This window comes from Ceratosolen solmsi, unplaced genomic scaffold (genome assembly GCF_000503995.2).
Source record: "Ceratosolen solmsi marchali unplaced genomic scaffold, CerSol_1.0 scaffold30, whole genome shotgun sequence".
Classification (NCBI taxonomy): Eukaryota; Metazoa; Arthropoda; class Insecta; order Hymenoptera; family Agaonidae; genus Ceratosolen; species Ceratosolen solmsi.
In genome coordinates, this window is record NW_011948421.1 from 4,185,571 (window position 1) to 4,208,746 (window position 23,176).

The 23,176-nt window shown below is 23.7% G+C and overlaps 1 protein-coding gene and 1 long non-coding RNA gene across 2 annotated transcripts in view; one reads left to right on the forward strand and one right to left on the reverse strand.

The window, feature by feature from the left end:
• m (zona pellucida domain-containing protein miniature) overlaps positions 1 to 13,087 on the reverse strand; it is a 43,118-nt gene extending 30,031 nt beyond the window's left edge. Inside the window, exon 1 of the mRNA XM_011498542.1 lies at positions 12,825 to 13,087. The gene's annotated coding sequence lies outside the window, so the exon portion shown is untranslated. The remainder of the gene's footprint in view (positions 1 to 12,824) is intronic.
• Positions 6,076 to 7,341, forward strand: LOC105361383 (uncharacterized). The gene is made up of 3 exons (XR_912837.1): positions 6,076 to 6,112; positions 6,203 to 6,275; positions 7,073 to 7,341. It is a non-coding gene; the product is annotated as an uncharacterized LOC105361383 (long non-coding RNA).
• Positions 13,088 to 23,176: the final 10,089 nt, after the last annotated feature.

Here is a 23,176-nt window from a genome sequence, read left to right on the forward strand (position 1 = left end):
TGTAGCAATTTATACTGATTATAAATATATGTTTGTATGATTATTTATAAAAGAAATTCAAAATATAATATATATATATATATATATATACATATATATACATATATATATATAATACAGTAATACAGATATTTTAAAAAATGATACAAATTTATAAAAATTTATTTATATTTTAAAAACGTTTTACAAAAAGATTTTTATGTATTAACAAGTAAATTTGTTTAAAGTGAAAATAATAGTTTAAAAGATATTTTTATATAGCAATTAAATATACTATTTACATTTAATATCTGAATTGATGGATTATTTTACTATATTTAATAGTATATATTAGGTACACGATGTATACAATTTTAACAATACAAGTAATATAAAAAATTAGATTTATTTGTTAATTTTATGTAACATACAAAAATAAAATAGCGAAATCAACAATCTTTGCAAAGATATAATCGAGGTGAAAATCACTTGGTTATACTCCCGTGTAATCATCGCTAAAAAATATAATATAATTGGTTCATTAGTTTTTAATGAGAATCTCGTATTACTCATAGGAAAATATTTTAATTCTAAAATTATATTTAAATAATCGGATTAGAAAAACAATATTGTAATCTTTTGTAGTTTTTTCTTTCTAATTATTCACGTTTTATTAAGGAAAGTTCTTTATTGGAATGAAATAATAATTTCTCGTTAGTTTCGATAGTTTATCCCGTATATCTTATTCATTCTATAATATATGCAAGTTCTTTACTTGTCAATTGAGAGGTAAAGTTTAATCATTTTTAATTTAATTATTAAATATTTGTTCACATAATCATTAAAAAAGAAATTTATATATATATTTCCAAATTACTGCGGTATTTCCAATAATTACTCCAATTAATTACTTTATTTAATCAATACTAATACATAAAACATTTATAATCGTTGGTCAATTATCAACGTACCAAAAGATTTGTATTGCAAGAAGCAAAGTAATAATAATATACAACATATTCAATATTTATTCATGGAATTTTTAAATAAGTATCAGAGAGACATTAAAAATTATTAATATTAAATCAGGAAAGCTTATAAATATACAAATTACCTTTATGAGCATTGCATATATAATTTATAGCTAATTTCGATTATTTTATTGTAAATTTAAGTTATTACAATAGTAAGAAATTTAAATATAGTAATATTTTATTATTTAGATGTTTATTTTTGTTTTAATTTATATTTAAACTAGTCCTAACTGATCTTCCATTGGTTAGTATAATATTGGAGGATTAACAAATTATATATATATATATATATATCGATAAACTAGACCATATACAAATATTTATTTATCAATAAATAAAGGTTACAAAAATAAGTAGTCAAAAATAATAGCAAAAAGTCTAAATAGATTAAGCAAAGGTTTAAGATCCAAAATTATAAAATGTAAAACAAATAATTACATGAGAGGGAGGTCTCATATATAATAAACATATATTAAAGCCGATGCTTTCTGCAGCTATCAAAATCCAATGAGAAAAAACAATACTTTTATACTAAATTCAAAAGGATAGGCTTTGACATGATTTTGGATATGCTCCAGCAATTGGTAGTTCCTTAGGACAGCTAGTGCAGCAATTGCGGCGGTTTCTTTCATGGAGTCCTTGCTACGGACCGAGACGTAATAACTTCAAGGGCCAATTTGCCATTTGCTATTTGCCGGATTAGCGACGCTTGACGTCACGTGCGCACGTTTAGCGGTGTTCGTAATTATACAGATAATAGAAGCGACCCGCCACTGGCTCAATAAATGATTTCAAAATTATTTTCCAAGAGCAATATCGCAAATTACTTTTTTCTCCTTCCTGTTCTCACACTATTGCTAACTCAACGCATTAATAATATTTTCGAAATACCTTTTATATTCAATTTTCCATTTATAATGTTATAATTTACTTGTTTAGTTATTGATTACATATGATTATTTATTTATTAATATTCTGACACTATTATAATTACATTATTGAATTTTATTCTTCTTATTATTATATATTAAAATTAAATATATATTATATATTAAAATTGGTAAATAATTTAACATTTCTTCCATTTAATATTATTGTATGTAGTAATAAGTTTTGCGATATCATTAAAAAATGTAAATTAAAGATTAAATTTTGTTTGTTCATATAATTTAGATAAAATTAGATATAATCACACAAAGCATACGAATGAAATGAATTTATTAGTACTATTTTGATATTGCACTAAGAGAATAAATCCTATATTATACATCTAGATGCTTTAATATATTTTTGAAAAATATAATAAAGTATTTTTTTGAAAACAAAATAAAAAAAACTTATTTAATTAACTTATGTATAATAGTTTGTCATTTTATATCTTTTTAAATATATTAAAAACACTTATGTTGTATCACTGTTAAAGATATGGATTTAAACATAATTTAAACACTATTTGAAAACAAGTTATATTATAAATATATAATATTTTATTATTTAATTACTTTTTTAAAACACGTACATTTATACATTTTTTACATATTTCGTATAATAATATTATGATGATAATAAATGATTTTATTACATAAAATTCATTTATTCGTTATTAATTTTTGATTTTATCAATAATTATATATTTATATGAATTTTTATTTGAAAAGAAAAATAATTTAAAAAAATTTCAATACAGGTTGGAAGGAGCTATTTTCGTAATTTTAATGGAAAACATTGTTATAAAAATATATTGTAAAATCTATATGAAAAAAAGTTTTATAATTCTAAGCTAATTGACTAAAGTAGAATGCGCACATATTTAAGTAAAAAAATTTTTAAAAAACGGTAAATTTTAGTTATTGAATGTTTGAATATTGTCATGTCATTGGTATAAAAAATTTTTGAAAATAAAATGTATAAATATATATTTTCAATGGACAACTATTACTTTTAATATTATCGTTTATGTTGATTTTAGCTATTAGATTGCTGTCGATGAGCTTAATCATAATTATACACATAACTTATAAATGTCAATAAGTTTTATATTCGATTACCGTTGGAATGTAAATGAATGATATGAAAATAGTTGGAAACAGTAGATATATTTTTCTTCTTAACATATATTACGAATATGAAAATATAATTAAATATAATTTATTAATATATTTTGTAAATAATGCATGTTAATTTAAAATATCGGATATGAATTTTGATCAATTTTCAAAGTCAGACCATCTTGTAAATGACTATTAAAATAAATTCTTATTTTATTTTATCTTATCTTATCTAAAATAATATTTAATCTTATATTAAATGTGTGCTAAAATTTATTATCTTTCTACCAATAATTTATAATATTCTGTCAAAACACTTCCGCAATAAATTCAATAAGTATCATTCATAGTTTTTGCCTAATAACTCTGTGTTTCTGTGAATGTTATTTTATCGTAGCAATGAGTCATAATATTTGGGTAAGTCTAGTAGAAATTAGTATGACGATAAATTTCTATTTTTTAACCTTATTCTGAGACAGTATCTATTATTATTCATATTTTAGAGAAAAATTAAGAGCACCGACTAATTTAATTTTCAAAGAAATTTTCAAACACAAGGTATCAAAACCTCACCTACTTAAGCGTTATAAAAATAACCGTTATATGATCCAAGAGTCACTTTTACGCTAGTTATCTACCAAGAAAGAAAAGAAAAAGAAAAATAAGCAGGTGAGACAGGCTGTACGTATATTTCCATGCAAATTCTAGTAGCAAAAGTCCGACTTTTATTCCACATAGTAGCGTGCAGGTATGAATAATGAAAAAGAATTAATAATAATATTTTTGTACTATACAGACAAGTCTATAAGTATAAAATTCATGAGAATATGTAAATAATATTGTAAAAATTGAGCTTTAAAAATATATTTTTTAATTATATATGATAATATTAGTGAAACTTTAAAATGCAAGCTTTAACCGAAGATTTACTCTTTTCACAGCGAAAATTTCACTGCATACAACAAAATTGAAATAAATCAGTAAATTTTGTTAGCATACAATATGATAGTAAGAACTTGATAAAATGAAAATTTGATACAGACAAGTCCTAGTTTACATACATTAATTAAAAATAACATCATAATTTTTAAACAGAAGAATAATTAAACAGTTTCTTTAAATAATTGACGCTCAATATTTTACTAAATTATATTTTTAATCTAAAGTTTTTTTTTAATACTTTTTGAGTTTCTATAAATGTCATCGTATATTTATATATTTTTCTTTCATTTTTTATTACTATTTGCATTCTTCATTACTTTTTATATATAACGATTATAATCTTCATATTTTTACTTAAATGCGATTAACGTATGGTAAAATAATACTATACTCGTTTAAATTTGTAGCTAATTAATTTCCTTTTAATATATTCTCGTATTATATTGAAAGAATAAATTCATAACCGTTAAAACTTCATAAAACCAATAATTTATACTAAAAGTATTATTTGATTTATCGTTTTTTTATAACATGGTCAATTTATGTAAATAATATGAAATAAATTTTGACATATTTATTCTTTTTTTTTTTTAATTAATATGATAATACCATTATAATATCAGAATATGCACAATACATAAATAGTTATAGATTTTTATAACAACTTGTATATTCAGATAAGATAAATAACGTTCATATAAAACGTAAAATGATAATTAGATTTAAGACATAAAACTTTCTATTACTATCATGTAATATCATGATAATAAATTAATAAGAACATTAATAATTATCATTTATTATATTGCACCTTATTTAAAATTATATCTATTTTACATTACAGATCATTATATCATCATTCTAAAATAATTTTGGAAAAAATACAAAAATTGTAACATTTTATGAATAGTTAGTTTGGGAAAATGAAATTACTTCAATGCTTAATTTTCACATTTTTCGTACACGATACTTAATTAAAATCACAATCTTTTTTATTCAAGTAATTTCTTTTGTCCAGAAGATTTGGACCAGATAATTTTATATATAAATTGCAGTAAGCTAACCATTTTTTAGAATATTGAATTTAGTCAAAAGTATGTATTTTAACATTCGAAAACATTGAATTAAAATTTGATTTAAATATCAAACTTATTGGATGGAATCTAACGATAAAAAATTTGAGTTTTATGTATGAAAGGACTACTGTATCCATTCCATCACTTATGTTGAAATAATAATAGATAATGAATTACAAATGTAGATATTTAATTCAATGTTCATCATTAAATCGCACGATTACAACAATCTTTTAACTATTTTTTCAATGTTTCTTTAATGTATTGTAATTTTATCCTTACCTTATGATGTATATAAATTGAATATCATTGCATTTTAAAACTATTCTTAATATATAACCTATGAAATGGAATTTCTAATTCGTGATGTTAAGATACTTATGATTTTATATAGTGTTCTACTTAATTATTGTTTAGCAAACAATAAATTTAATTATATGAAAATCGATAATGTGCTTAATACTAATTTAATGACAAATAACTTAATAATCATAATAATTTAATTTACTTTTTTCTAATAAATTACTAAAGATTGAATTATTCAAAAATGAAATTTTATATATATGTTAAGTAAGTAGTGTCAGAAAAAATTTTAATTCGATGAATATTAAATCAATTTTAATATTATAGGTACGTTAGAAAATATGTGAAAATTCTAATACTACAAAGTATTTGTTTTACATGTGAATTTTAAAAGCAAGAATTTTATTATTTTTTAAAATATTTAAATATATTATTTATATGTATATGAATTTTTAGATCAATTTGTAACAATTTCTTCTTTTAAAAATGTTATAGTTATTAAAATAATTGTTACATATAATTTTATTTTAATGAAAACAATCAATGTCAAAGTTGTATTTTTGTTTAAAAAATTACAAGCACTGTAAATATGATAAAAAATCTTTTATATATGAATTGAATATATGTGTGATAAAATTGTAGTAAAACTGAATAATATATAATGAAAATTAAATTTCATTATTGTCCATTTACAGAATTTCAATGACTTTATGAGTTAGAAGGAACCGAGGTAATATATTTTATTTATTGGATGTAGCTCAAAGTCAGGATAAAATTTAAATTACTATCAATGAAATTATGTGTATGATTTAATTTACAGATGAAAGGGGATCCTCATAAAAGCTTCAAGTATCGAAATATTATACTTCCTCTATATTCTATTGTTGAATTCAGTAAGTACCATTTCAATTTTAATAGTCAATAACAGTAACTTAAAAGAAGCGAATGAAGTTTTCAAATTCTTTAGTATACATTAATTTCGAATATTCCAATATTTTATTGGTTTAATATAAATATGTTTTAATAAATTATATTTTGGTATAAATTTTTGAGTTGTTATTAAATATTTTATATTTATAAGGTTCATTTTCACGATATTATTATAATATATTCATTGAGATTTATTATCAAACTTATACATTTTTTAAATATAAACGATTTTATTAGATCAATCTGTGTACTTAGTACAAATTTATACAAGAAAATTTTGTATGAAAAATTATCATTATAGTTTTACATTTTTAATTTTTTAATTTAAAGTATTTTCTTCAAATTTATCTCACAAACTTATTTAAGATCAAAAAATATATTTCAATAAAGTATTAGGATATATCTCCTACCCTCTAAACTTCAGTTTGTATGTTTTCATCAGGAATAATTAATTGTTATGACGGGAAATTAGTTAGAAAAATGGACAAATTAAATTCATTAATTATATTCTCTATAAATACTATATTAAAACATGTATATATAAATATATCATCGGATCATTTATAAAAATAATTATTTAAGATTAACATAAATAGGAAACAAAAATAACATAAATAAAAACTTATACGAATGAGCTTAAATGTAGCATACAAAATTAAGGATATACGCGTCATTTAATTAAATAAAAAAAGGTTCATTACCGAAATACGATGGAAGAACAAAAATTTACTATTAAATGCAACTTAATATTTGTAAATAGTTTGATCAGCAATAAATACATAAATAGATAAAACAAAGTTAAAATTCTCAATATTTAGTGGAGTTTGCCTGTGCAATCCATTACAACCAGTTAAAGGAGCCATCTTTAGTCCAATGCAGTGCACATAAACTTATACAGTTACTATTATTAACCATAGCTCACCGTCGCACGACAATATTTTTAATGAAGGATTGGCGCTCAAAAGTCACGCCTAGTGGAAACAACGAAGCGAAAAAATGAAGTAGCTCAAATAGTCATAGGTAGGTCATTTCTTTGTAACTTGCGCCCACGGTTTGTTCGGCGTTCTTGATCAATTATCCTATATGTTTCTCCATCTTTTTATATCTCTGATCTTCCAGCGGTCGATGAGAACAACACCGCTAAGCAGAATTGAACAAGGAGAGGATATAGTGGTGAAGTCGTGAGAGTAAAGGGCTGACAGGATGTCAGATGATGTCGGTCGGTTGCGTAACTCAGTTAGAGGAAGTTTATCTAAATATGGATTAGCAGAAGTATTTTTTATTTCAACTGCTATACTTTAACTCTAATAAAACCATGAAATATTATACTGCACATTGGGACAACTGAGTTTTCAATGATTTCTTTGTCATCGTAAGGAAGACTTTTGTATGATATTTTTAAGACATTCGAGTAGCTTTAATACGTATTACTTGATCCTTCCGAATAGTTCCAAACATTCATTAAATTTAAAAACGTTATTCCTTTACTGCAAAATAGTTTAATGTTATTCTTTAACATAAACTAAGTAAAAACGAACTTATCTATATATTATTAGTAGATTAGAATGCATTGTATTTGTAATGATTTGTAATTATAAATTACTTTAACTTCAGGCCAAACATTATTTTATATATAATATAATTTTAATATAATTAGTATTATCAACATTTTTTTTCATCACTCTTCTTCATTAAAGATGATATATTCACAATTAAAATATTGTATTTATACTGCTTAGATTTTAAATTATATGATAATTAGAATGATAAACAAGTGAATATATTTCTTTTATCTAGTAATATTTTCTTCATTGTTTATTTTAAATTATTATTTTCGATGAACGTTTCTAACCACGTGCACATCGGAGGGAGTTCATTAGGCAAAGATGCAGAAACATGAGAAGATGAAGAAAAATAGGAGGAGGAAAAAGTTAAGCCAAGCACACACTATCTACTCCGTAGAAAATAAAATCAGGGCGACCCGTCCGTAGTCAGAGATATCATTGTTTCGCACTAAAGCGCATATGCCATAACTCTCGGAAGTGGTCCATTCATTCCTTGTATGTTTATAAACGAGCGCCGACACAGCGACACAATGAAGAAATACACTTCGAGAAATCGGACAAATCTTAACTTCACGTAAGCGAATGGAATTTCTCGGGGACAATTGTGCCATCTCTGTATGTATGCATGTTATCTTATGCAGTTCAGCTATTGTTAAATTCATTTTGCTTTCTTATTTTGTGCTGAAGTGACTCTTAAATAATTTTTGGCATTTGACTCATCCTAATTCACAACTGTTGACAGTACCTTAAAATATGCAATAAGCAATGTAGGTCTATAATGAACGGGACATTATAAAGTAATGTGAGCAATTGTTCTTTCCTTTGGAATCATCATTTAGACAAGAAGGGCAGTAATTCTTCAATTAAGAAGTAATGAAGTCGTTACTCTCTTGAATTATATGCTTTATTATATTGCTATATTGTATTTTGCTTTTTTCATAGAAATTAATTTTCCCCGTTTAAACTTTAAAAATGAATATTGTCATTACATGAGTAATCTACGGCACTATTACCTATTGTAAAATCAATAATAAATACAATATCAATTAATTTTTTAATAATTTGTAACAATAATTTTTATTATTATTATATTTTTTAGTTATACTACTTATATAAATGAATCGTTGATCTTATAGTAAAATTAATTTATATTTATGAGATTTTTAATAAACATTATTCTTGATTACAGTATATAATAAAATAAATAGTATTTCATATGTAGCAAAAAATTTCATTTCTACAACTAATCTTTTTTATAAAATTGTGATTTTTAACAAAATAATTTAAATTTTAATATATACATACTGTATATCATTTTTGGCAGATTTTTATTATTAAGTAATATATAATGTTTACTATAAACACACTTCGTTAAATTTACTCATGTTCTCTTATTATTTTAACTAGAATATATTTAATTTTTACAATTATTTAATATTTTAATATAACATTTTATTGTTAAGAACTGTCTAAAAATTTAGAAATATTTCTGTATATATAATAAACGAAAAAAATAATAATAGTTTTTAATGAATTTTCTGAATCATTAATAAGAATTTAATTTTTATGAATACTTTTTAAGAATACTGAATTAATACTACACTGATAAAACAATTAAAATATTACGTATCCCAATTATTATAACAATATGATACATGTGGCTGAACAATGACTATATATGTATATATATATATATATATATATATATATATATATATATATATATATATATATATTGCAAAATACAGAACCTTCATCTTATTTTTAGTTTTATGAAATTAATTGACTCGCCGTACATGCAAATGTTTGCATAAAATAAACTTATGTGAATCACAATAAAGAAATAATTAAAAATATTTTTAGTCGTAATTTATACAAGAACATTATAACGACTGTACATAAACACACAAACGAATGTACATACACAAAAACATGAATTTATGTGTGCTTATAGAAATTTAATTAAATAAATAAATGATAATTTTCATTAAAATATATTTATTTATTTTAAATTCCGTATAATGGTGAATATAATGAATATTGAAAATTAAACATTGGAAATAGGTATAATAAAGATTTTTAAAATCTTGAAACAAAATTGATTTATTATTATATAAAACATGATACAAGAATTTTATGAAATCTTTTTATTTAATAATCTTAGAATATTATATTATTTATATTATCTATTTTTTTTCAATGATTTTTGTTAATCGATTTTTCCTTCGAATGATATATCTTAGTTTATTTTGTATTATGCGAAAAAGTGCTAGGAAGTATAAGTATTAATATAAAAATGAATAATATATAAATATATAATATTTGTATTTGAAAACATGAAAGTTTAAATTATGAAAATAATTGATAAGTACCCAAAATAATAACAATTTAAAATAAAAGAATATATTTTTATTATTATCAATATTTATGAAACATTGAGTAGCTAAACATAGACAAAACATGTGCACACTCACAGTTTACACATATGTATATGCAAGAATAAAATACCGAATATTCCACTGGATTTATATTATATATTATGTATATATACATAAAGGTAAGGAAAGAGATAAAGGTAAGAGACAAGTATTGAGAGGTATATGAAAAATGATGGGACATGGAGAAACAAAGAAATGATGCGTGCGTTTGTGTATGAGCTAGAGAGAGAGAGAGAGAGAGAGAGAGAGAGAGAGAGAGAGAATTCAAATTTACATTAGTGTTACATAAGTATGGGATATACGTGCATCGTAGTGAAGTAATCGCTAATTCATTTCCTCGAATGATTCAAGTTTATCATTTCAAAAAAGGAAAACTAAGAACGAAGAATGGAGACATATATAGAGGGAGAGAACGAGGTGAACGGAAAGCATGAAAAGGAATATCAGTCGCTGCCTGCTCTGAAAGAAGAGACTGGATCTTCAGTTGTTTCTCTTTTTCTCTTGGCACGAAAATTTTGTTAGCCAGCTCCCAACCTGACCACATTCTCCCCCCACCTTTTTTTTCATCCCTCTAACTGTCTCTTTTTCGTTACATTTCTCTGTATTTGTTTCTCTTTTCTTTCTCGCGTATATTTATCGTTTCTCTCTCTCATTTTCTCTCTCTCTCTCTCTCTCTCTCTCTCTCTCTCATTCTCTCTGTACACCACATGATCAAAAAATATTTTTTATTACGATTTTAGATAAATAATTACTTACTTGCAATTGAAATTGGTTCAATTTAAAATAATAAATGTATATAAAATTTTAAAGAAATTAGTTATTCCTTTTCATATAATGAATACACCCGTACACAAAATACTTGAATTATATGTTTGATAACATGGATCAATAATTTATGTGTTATCAGTGTTAGCGTTTTATTGGTAGTATATATAATATAATATGCTTTTAATAAAGTAAAATAGTTACAAAAGTTTTATTTGCAAGTTATAATTATTGTAATATAACGTAACAATTAATTATCTTTAGATCATTTTATATTATGTATTGTAATATTACTGTTAATATCCGTGTTTGAAATTGTTCTAAGGTATTTCATATTAATTAATAAACCTCTCCGTATTTATATTAATGGTGTATAATAATACTCTTTTTGGTTTTATGAATTGTTTATAAATTATTTCACAGTATTAAATTTTATTATTAATAAGATTTAATTAAATTAAATTATGCTTACAATACTTAAAATATATATATATATATATATATACATTATAGTTTTGACAAGTATATCTATCATAAAAGTTTCATAAAATAACAATATTTAACAATATTTAATTTAATAATTAATTAAGAATATTAGTTTTTTTGAGAGTTTGATTAATAAATTTTGTTGAATTATAAAAAATTATTCTTCGATATTTAATATGTTAATAGTGATTGTGATTTGATTATTTCATTCGTCAGAACATTTGTATAAAGGATTTGACAGTCTTTTCAAATTTCATTGATGTGTATTAACAAGCGTCAATACATTAGCATTACTCGTAAGTACTAAGCAACATGAGTAAAAAAGCGAGAAAAGCCGGATAGTCTTTGGGGGAGGGGATGATCGACAAGCTCATGCGGTGTTGCTTGTATCTGTATAGAAATTTTGATCAGCTGATCGCGGGAACATAAGAATAAGGTGAAAGATAACCGAAATATAACAACCAAAGACATATAATATGCAATACAATGACAGTTAAGGAATTATGGATGTGATAGTCTAAATATACATGTATAATATATGTCCTTCTAATTGATGTTCATGCTTCAAAAATATTATTAATTAATTTTTTTCAGCAATAGATATTAGTATAATGTATTTTTAATATTTCACATACTTTTTAAGATATAAATAAAATAGCTATTTTACTTACTAAAATATGTTTTGTGAAGGTTTTAAAAATAAAAAATAAGATCATATTTAATGTTATAGAAGTTGAAAAAATACTTCTAAGAAGAGAAGAAAGAAAGATTCATTCATAAACTTTTGCTAAGGTATCACATTAACCGTCATTGAATGTTAACATTTTAAATCGAGTCGAATAATAATATTTAAAAGAAAAATCTTTGTATTTGTTATACATTAAACAAATTTTAAATAATATAATTTAACGATACAAAACTTGTATATTTAAAATTTTTTTTTATTTTTATATTTTTACATAATATTTTTATATTAAATATGAATAATTATTAGGAAATAGTTTTTAATTGAACATATGTAGCTATTTATTAAAATAAAAATGAAATATAAAGTAGTATGATGTAATTATGAAGGAAAATAAATACAATAAATATTACAGCAAAATGAATTATAAGCGTTTCATTAAATTTTGTTTATCTTTAATTCAAAGTCCTTTTAGTCCAATTATTTTGACTGGAAAGCGTTAACATTTTTATTTAAAAAATCATCACTCTTGAGAACTGTTAAAGTTAACAGGCAATGGAACTTAAAACTTACCTCGCGATCTTGCGTTAGCTGGAGCCGTTGAGCTCCTCGTGCCGCATCCCGACCACCGGCTCCACTCAGTTTCCCTTTTCGTCGCCGTGAAATTTCTTGTTCTTTAGAGGTGCGGATCACTATCGATAAGTTCTGGTCTTTGACACCGAGCGAAAGAGAAATTGTTCAAGAGTTACGTATATTAATTAGACGTCGCTCCCGATGTCTAAAATTTCGCGATCAGTGGGCTCTTAACTTCGAACTGTAACTTGAGAGTTTCGGTAAGTTTTATATTGAGCAAATTTCTTCTTACGGAAAGTATCTCGCTTGCAGTATCCAACGATAATTCGTAGATAGATCGATCACATCAATGGCTTGGGACACTTTTTTATTTTGTCACTTCACGCCAAGACAAACTATGTGACGCGCACAATTATTTGAAACGCCACGTGCTCCTTTATCAAAAGCGTCAATGTCTTTTTCCCACCTTTTCACAAGTTCTCTCTCGTTTTCGATTGTTCTGCTCTATCCCTTCTCAATACGCACTTGTTAATGTAATATAATAATTATTACCTATACACGCGGAAACCTACTTCCGTCTCTGATATTTGGGCTAATCCTTGTCAGTTTCTGAACTTCTGCTCGCTCATGCGGTCATACTCTGACTTTTCTACTCCTGTCGCGAGCAAGATGTTGCGTATACTGATAACCCGTCCACTTAGGTTCCGGCAAGCCCCCAAGTCGCGCGCGCTTCTCAGCTTCTCTCTCTCTCTCTCTCTCTCTCTCTCTCTCTCTCTCTCACTCTCTCTCGCTTGCTTTCATCTCTTGCAAAGAAAGCATGACAGTATATAAGGAGAGAGAAAGAAGGGAAGACAGTGGAGAAGAGAGAGGGAACGACAGGTGCTCTGGCACGAGGGAGCGGGAACTAGGTGTCTTACTTCCCTGGTACCCCCTCCTATCACTGATCGCCACTCATCTTCCCCCTCTTCTTCTTTTTGATTTTTTACTGATCTATCATTTATCTGTCATTCCTAACTTCTAATTCGCATTCTCATTGTTAATATAATTGAAATTTTTTTTATAAACGATATGAACGTTTTTATTTAATTTTTTTGATAAACAAAGAATAAACATTCGATACTTAGACGATTATATATTTATTAACATCTTCTTGAAAGAAGTTCAACCAATAATTATTTCAACCATTAATTATTAAAAATATTAAAGTAATTTTATTGACGAAATATTTATTATAATAATGTGTAAATTATAAATATAGAAATGTTTCTCATTTTTATGATACTAATCTTCATTATAAAACATCAATTATAACCTGCTGTTAGCTATACATATTAAATAACTATTACGATATTTAGTTATCGTTGTAGTTTTTAAGACTGAAATATTAGGAATATAATAGTTTTTTATCATATCAAATATTTTGTATTTTATATTTCAATTGCACATTATTGTAATTAATTTAATATTAAAGATAATAAAATAATTTTCATTATTTAAAAAACAAATTTATTTCTTTAATGTACAAATAGTTTTAATAAAATATCAATAGATAGATTTGGAGGACAATTAAATATGATCAGCATAGTACAGTATCAGTAAATAAGCGCAATTGAAATTATCGCACCATATAAATTACCAAATGTTGTTCTTACTATGACTGATAGTTTTTACTGTAGTATAAATGCGAATGAAATTTTAATTGTATACAATTAATTTATAATATGATTATTATTCACACGCATACGTATAAATTAATCAAAATTTAGAATCATTAAGATTCAAAAATTAAATTAAAAAAATAATTAATGTTTGTTTTACCTTAATTATTTTAATTTATTGGCGAAATTATATTTATTAAGTGTACGTATATTCATCAAATTCAAAGAAAATGTGTAAATAATAAAAAATTAGGATATTTTCAATTCTTTTCCTTTCTCATTATTTTTCTCATTTAGTATATGATTTTACGAAATATTATAATTTCATGGAAACATTAATACCTAATAGGTAAGTAATGTAATATTTCCATTTCTGTTTGAAAATGTCTGAATCTGTAATTTTTTTTTAAGAAAAAAAGATTTTTATAAAAATTTTAATAAAAACTATGATATTAATAGAAATGTGCTTATTAGTAAGTAAATATTGTTTAGATTTATTTAAATCACCGAAGTCTATATAAAACATAATTTTGAAAAAAATATAATTTTGAAAGTAAAATAAATTAAATATTATCAATTCTTTTAGTAAAAAAATTTTCATATATTCTCAGAATTTTTCATATACTCATTATTGTCTATGATATTATATTATAGAACTTATTAATGCACGTAAATTTTTAATTTTTTTAACGACTTATCTTATATAAATATATTTATTACAATGTTGATACATACGTATATATGAATATATATTCATTTATATCGTTTACATTTGAAATAAAAAATGCTCGTCATAGTACACTCCTCTCAATATTTCACTATTTTGACCTTGCAATATTTTATTTTTCAAATCATCGTTTTCTATCTTTCTTTTTTTTCTCCCTAATTTTTTCATTATATATGAGCACGTGCGAGTGATTTTTTTTCTCTTATATGTATCTTTTTACAACTTCCTTTCTTTCTTTTCATTTATGGGTATCTCTTTGTAATATGTACATTGTCAAAATACATGTCAATAGAGTAGTGGATGATAGATGAAAAAAAGACTAATAGACAGATTGATAGTAAAAGAGTGAATCAGATGTGGGAAAGCACAGAAGATGTAAGTAAGCGAAGGGGACGATGGAAGATGCGCGCGTGTGCGAACCAATACGCCGGCTGTGCATTGACGTCTGTCCATGAACAAGTGCGTTCTGCCACTTTCCGAGTAGAGGGCAACGACATTACTTCGATCCTTTTGCTGATGACTAAAGCGCTAACAAGCATACGGAAAGAGAGAATAAGAGAGAGAGAGAGAGAGAGAGAGAGAGTTAACGATCGAAATAAGAAAATAAAAATCCAGATAAAGACCACGCGTCAGATTGAAGTCATTTCAGTGAATGTGTCGAATGTACACGTTTAAAAAAGGTTTGACTCTTTATATCCCCGTCTCCTGTTTCTCTCCTGTTCCTCTCTCTCTCTCTCGCTCTCTCTCTCAAAGAGTCAAACCTTTTTTAAACGTGTACATTCGACACATTCACTGAAATGACTTCAATCTGACGCGTGGTCTTTATCTGGATTTTTATTTTCTTATTTCGATCGTTAAAGCTCTCTCTCTCTCTCTCTCTCTCTCTCTTATTATCTCTCTCTCTCTCTCTCTCTCTTATTCTCTCTTTTTATCTCCTCTATCATTTTTACGTTTTTATCTATAACGAAGCTTTTTATATCTTATAAGATTTATGACCTAGGTATATGTGAATAAAAGAATGTGAAAATCATGCGTTAGGTGATCAGTAGTTGCCACCGAAGGGCGTTTGATACTTTCATTCATTTAAAACAATCTTTTCCTCATATAATTTTGAAATTCAATCTATTATTTCCATATGAATTAATATTAGACATAATTCAATACATTATATTATTACTAAGCTTAGTAATAATCTTTCTAATATTTTTCTGATATTTTTCACGTTTTGAAGAATTTTATTTTATTATCCATAAGCCTGATACTAAAGTTTCTATAAACACTTGACTTCAGCTCTATGTTCAATATGAATAATATGGTTGTGAAAAAAATTTGCAAAATATTGGAGAAATGCTCATTTTACATATTATATTTCAATGCATTTATTGTGCATGAATGTATTATTTGTGATAAATTTCATAACTCGTAAAATAAATCTAATTTTTGTGAAAAATTTTTATAAATAGTTTTATATTATGAACAGTAACAAAACAAAAGAAAGTTCTCTATTTCAAATGAAGTTATACATCAGTTTATGTATTCTTAAGGATTATATATATTTTTATATTTATTTGAGTCAACAGTTTTATATTTTCTAATATGCGTTCTATCGTTATAACTATAGAATAAAGTTAAAGTGAAAAATATATTTTATAAAGATATTATAACGCTACTACTTATCAATACTGCTTTTTATGAGTTTTATATATTCCTACATATATTGAAATATTGCAAAAAGAGCGTAATAAAAAATATTAAAGAAAGAATAAACTGAAGTAATTGAAGTATACAATTAAAGTATTTTAACTTATATTATAAGTTTTAATTTCACAATATTTCTATATAATTTTATTGAGGGCTTATTAATTTAAAATAAGTTTAGAGTTAGTTATTTCGTCAATTTTTTATGAAATTATTGTAAAAATAAATTTTTATATAATAGTATTTACGATAACTTTATTAATTTTTAAAAATAAATGTATTTTCCGTTAAATGGAAATGTTTATTTTTTTAAATTTTGAAACCAGTTTAATTTAATTATTTTTTAAACATTATAATATATACGTTAAAAATATGTGATTTCACATAATGTTTATCAAATAAATAATATATTATTAAAAACACAATTTATATTTACTTTACAATAATGATTTTCAATTATTTTTATAAAATTAGTTATGGAAATATATGTATAGAAAGAAACTAAAAATTTTAAGTGAATGCTATATATTTAGGAAAATATATTTATACTGTAATTATAAATGTATTTAAGAAGTGATAAATAATGCATAAATATAACACAATAAGTGCAAATAAATATATGTCTTCAATTAAAGAATTAATAAAATGATTTCACAATAATGTAAACAATAAAAAGTATTTCAAATTAACAAAAAATCAAAGTAGTTATGTTCAGAAATCATCACAATGATTATTAATAATTGACTAATGAAAACATAAAATTTTCAAATAAAAGAAATCAAAATCGCTCTCGCGTATTGTATGAAAAAGATCGTCAGATTTTAATTAACAATTCTAAGTAATAGTTATAATTTTTTAAATTAAATATGTTATAACTTTATATGCTTATATTTTTGTAGCATAGATCTGAGTGATATCATTATATGTAAAAATTATGAAAATTTTCAATAATCGTACAACGTTTCATAAAAATTGCTTGTATTAGAATACAAGAATTGATACTAAATATCATTGAGATTTCACTTATAAAATTCAGTTCTTCTGCGAATATAAATAAAATTTTTGTAAGTCTTATTAATAAGTATGGTTTTGTATTATACTCATAATGTATTAATTTACATGACACAGAAGAACATTAAACTTATGATTATTAAATAGAGATATTTAATTGAATGACCTAATATTAACAAAAATTAAAATGCTATAAATATTTATATACTTATTGTTATATTATATGAACTGATGATTTCTTATATTGAATTTTAAATTGCAATAGATTGCAGATTATATTGAATTATATATAAATGAGTAAATAAAACAATATGTATAATAGCTGTTTGATATTATCAATAATTTACATATATTGAAAAACTTAAGAATACATGGTGAATTTCATTGAATTAGCGGGAGTATATTATAACGACAACAGATTATTTAATTGGTATTTGATAAGTTGTTAAATTTTTATCACATATGTGAAAAGGAACTTACATATTCCGAAGAGTATTGATTTTTCATGAAGCTTTGAACAGTATTGGAACAAATCAGTCTATATTTCAGTACATAGTTTATATACATAGTTATTACTTTATTGCTCTCTTGTAATGAATTAGTAAAAAAAAAAGTATATTTTTCTTCAGCTTCTGCTTTTATTTATTAAATATTTTTGTTTGAATCTAAATTTAGAAATTTTATAAATTCAATTGATAAAGTTAATTGATACAGTTAGATTAAGAAAATTTTATTTTCTCAAGTTGAATATTAATGCATGGATTATATTATCTTTTAATGTTTAATTATTCACATTTACAATTCGCGAGTATATATTTAATTAGAATATTTCCTATAATGAAATTGTGTGGAATTGAATGCGTGTGTTATTAAAGGGTGATATTCATAGCTGATTTGGAAGGCTTCAATAAAATAGAATATCAAATGACGTTATATAATAAATTGTAGATATTTTTCATTGGAGTCTAAAAAATACTGTCAATAATTATGTAAAAATTTTCAATTTTTTTTTTATAGTATACAATGTAAGATCGATAGATAAGAGCCACGTATCTACTTTACAAAAAACATATTTTTATCATCATCCTTTTTCATAATTTTTCCAAATAATTTTTGCATCAATTAATACTTATTTTTTCGTGTTTTCATAAAATGAAAAGGATAAATAATTACGTTAGTATCTTTATAAAACAAAAATATTAAAATTAGTTAATTATTTATATTAATTACAAAGATTTGGATACATGACAAACGAATAATTAACTTTATTAAGTATCGTAAGATTTGCATATATCAAATCAAATCGTATCAGAAATAGAAAGAAAAGTCAATTTTCTTGACTGCACACATAAAGTGAATTATAATTTTATACAGCGATTTTCTGAAATAGCCGAACAAAATTATATATAAGCTTCTCGAGATTATTTCAATCTATATATTACAATTATTAAATGCTTAATCGCATGAAAATTCATGCTATCATCTCAAGTATAGAAATCGATGACATTTTAACAATTTCATATAGCTGCACACCTAGTAAGGTTTAATAAATTCTGTTTCAATCAAAATAAAAACTCAGCATATTTTAGAACAATGACGAAAAAAGAAATAGTAAAACAAAAATGGTACTTTGTAAAAGGCAATCATATTAACGGAACGTCCGGTTGTAATCACCTCTATAATATTGTACGTGTAATTTTTCCATGAAAATTCTCGCGCTAGAAAGAAGACAAACCAATAATCTTGTATCCTTAAGAACGCGCGCGAACTTGTCGAGTGAGCTCTTCACGTCCCCGGATGACGACGCTCCCTCTGATTTTTTCACTTTTTGCTGAAATTGTGGCGGCCTCTCACGGAAATATCGAGAACCGACGGACGGCGCAACAATGTCTCGTCTCCGAATGCCGCGAGGCTAGCGTGTTGCTTGTATGAGTGCAATGGGATGGATGTACGCCTTTTAGGGTAGTCTGGTGCACGATTGCTATGCGACTACTACTAGACGCGGCAGAACAGCGCGAAGAGAACTGGCGAACTCAAGCACACAGATAGATGATCGTCGAGCAGCAAGTTAAACACTCGGATCCTGTGACGAATGCCTCTGAAAGACAACGTAACTGCCAGGCATGACTTTTTTTATAGTCCTCTATTGCTGATGGAAGATGATGAAGCTTCGAAAGTAGTAATAATTTCTTTATTTTTATTCATATATATATATATATATATATATATATATATATATATATATAATATATTAAAGTCCATGGTTGTTATTACTCATTTAAATATAAAATTAATTTGATGTTCTTAATGTAAATTAAGCTAAGTACCAATACACTTATAATTCAATACTTCAGCCACTCGATATAACAACTTTATTATCTTGAATTTTTATAAAAACAGAAGCAAATTATTAGAAAAGTAAATATTTGTACAGTAATTTATTTTATAGCTGAGATATAAAAAAGTAAGTAAAGCAAGATTTTTGTCAATTAGATATCAAGGATGAACAAGTGCAGGCATGACGATGAGTCATAAGCTTGCAATTAGCATGACATGTTCTACTTTACTGAAACTTATTTTATTATCTTAAGTATTTTTGAGCCATTAAATTATTTATTTTCTTTTTTTCATAAACAATATTATGACAATATAGTTTATATCGATACAATAAAATATTCATCATAATAATTTAATGAAAGATATTTAATTTTGTTTATTTACTAAGCATTACGATTCTTTAAATTATTAAGAATAAACTATTTAAGAGATAAATACAAGCATATATTTAACAAAAATCATGATAATAGAGGATACAATACAAAGCAAAATTTTTAAAAATTATGCTCTTAAAAACCCAATGTGAATAATCAAAAGAATTAATAAAGACTATATGTCTAAATTAATCGATTTAAAAAAGTAAATTATTTTATACGTATAACCTATAAGATTATGATACTTTAATAGTCATAATATTTACTAAGAATCATTTAAGTTTATTAATATTAACTTTTATTTAATAAGAAAGGCAAAGATGGAGAATTATAGATGTATAAACATAAATGACATAAAAATCGGGGTTTCGGAATTTTCGAAGAATATATATTTGCAAAAAGATAATATGCTGAAATTTGTTTTAATTTTACTTAATATTTTTATAGTTAAATATTTTTTTCCAATTATCTGAATTAACTTATTTAAATTTCTTGAATTATAGATTTAAATATATTTATGTTACTGACAAAACTTCTTTTTTTTTTTATAAAATAAATACAAAAATTATACAATGAATATATATAAATATCAATGAAATGTATCGAAATATGATATAGAAGGCAAGACAAAATATTACTCCAATAGAGTTATTTAATAAGTGAAAAAAATTATTAAAGGACTCGATTAGGTACCACACAAGTGAAGAATAAAGAGAAACATTGATAAATTATTTTGTAGTCAGTTATTCTTAGAAAAACCTTCTTTATACGACATACAGTTTTTTTATATGTCGTAGTGTAAGTCGTAGTGTAATTTATAATATAAATTTATGTTTCTTTAATACATGATGCAATATGTTATGATAAAATCAAATGAGATCGACAAATAACTGATTATGTAAAAAAAAAAAAAAACTATACAAATTCTACAATTAGAGTGTTAAAATTTGTTTTGCATAAAGTGATAACATAAGTATGATACTAGTAGTAATTTAATATAATAATTATAATTAAAATCCAAGAAATTTATGTTGATGATACTTTAATTACTTTTTAAAAGTAGTTTTATAACTAATCTTACTATCTAGCCGATTTAAACTTTTCACAACGTATGAAAAATAAATATTGTAATGAATTTATAGGTGGAAACGTTTTCGAGTTAATTTATTCTTCTTTGGAATGAAGCACACTTACTTGAACACACTTTTTTTAATTCAAATATTGTCATTAAAAATATAAAATATATTTTAAATATAATAAATACATTGATATACAATTGAATATACAATTATATTAGAATTATATAAGAATTATATAATTATATAATTATAACAATTATATAAGAACAATTATATTATTTAAATAATATATGTTACATTATCTTAAATATAACTAATTGTATAACTTATATTGCATACAAAATTATTATACTATATTTTATTTATTAATTAAATAAATAATTTAAAAACATTCAAACAATTATTATATTTTATATTTTATACATAAAAATACACATTCGTAAAAAATTTATTTTTACAAAATTTAATCATAAATAATAATCATCGTAAATAAAGAACATCAATAACATTTCGATTAAAAATTTATATGTAATATTCATAAAGTATGGCTATTACAATTATGTTGATTCATGAATTAATATCATAATTTATTAACATTTCATATATTTATATTTTAGTAATTATTAAGAAAGATCTATATAACGTAAAAGAATGTTAGTGGAGGTATATGATTTAATCGTGTTATTTAAAAATGCATTTATAATGCTTAGAAATTTGAAACTAACAATTAATTGAAAATGTTTTAATTAAAAAGAAGCAATATTATCCGATAATTATTATAATATTAAGATATCTAATTATTTGTTACTAATGATAATTATATATAACTATAATATATAATATAAGCTACTAGGGGTAAACAATTAATAACTTTTGCTATTACCATAATTTGGAAAATTTTGGAAAAAACATTTTATTTCTCTAATTTATTATTTTTTATCAATTAAAGTATTATTAAATTATTACATCATATTTGCTTGTATTAATTATTCAGTGCAAAATACTACATGTCAATTTTGATTATTAATTCTGTATAAAAATGATTATGAAGAACTAAATTACTAATCTTTACAATTTAAGTGAAAAAACTATTCGGATTTAATAAAATAGAACATATTAACGAAATATATTCAAGAACAAAGTTTAGAAACAATGACAAATATTTTAAGCTTAAGATAAATTAAAATTGGCAATTGATAATATTAAGCGTCTTTTTAAGAATTTGAATAATAATAGAAACACTGTAAAATATAATCTATAACAAATATGAATATATATATAATTTTTGTTTTGTTTTTTAATAATACCGGTGTCGTATTTAACATTTGTTTTCAGAGTGCATTAAAATTACACAACTACAATAATTATAGTAATCGAATGATTATATAATATGAAAATGCATAAGCATTCTGAGAAAAAGCGAAATTATATATCATAATTATTAGTTGTCGTTAAATTAAGTAAAGAA